Raw genomic sequence first — 559 nt, 5'->3', positions numbered from 1 at the left:
TATATATATATATATATATATATATATATATATATATATATATAATAAATTAATAGTTTTTAATATATGATATAATTAACATCTGTATTATTCACTTATGGTTTCAATATACTTTTCCATGCAACTGCAGGCATAGCAGATACAAGAAGCTAGTGCCAAATTAAATCGAAGTGCAAGATTCAAAAGAAATATTGACATCCGCAGGAACAGGTCCCAATGGGTTGCGGCCACGCTGCCGTGAAGAATAACGCTCGAACCCTAGCACGGGATCAGATCGCAATTTTTCGGGCTAAACGAATCGCGTGATTCTACTCGGGGATCCGTGCGATCAAGGGTAATCGCGATGAATTTCGTGCAAGACGCGTAGTATAACCACCGTAGTGTAACCTTACGGTAGGTCAGACAGTCGCAGGCTTTAATCGTAGTTTCGAGCGTATAAAAATAATGTAGATAATGACTTACCAGTGGTCGTCCACCGTGTGGTTGCTCTCTGTACCCCTGGATGCCGCTCTCGTGGCTTACATGGATCGGCATCTTCTGGACCTCTAGGTGCTGCCGA

Source organism: Odontomachus brunneus, unplaced genomic scaffold, assembly GCF_010583005.1.
Source record: "Odontomachus brunneus isolate Ranch 3 - 2012 unplaced genomic scaffold, Obru_v1 Obru_scaffold_203, whole genome shotgun sequence".
NCBI classification, from domain to species: Eukaryota; Metazoa; Arthropoda; class Insecta; order Hymenoptera; family Formicidae; genus Odontomachus; species Odontomachus brunneus.
Note: the sequence above shows the minus strand (reverse complement) of the source record.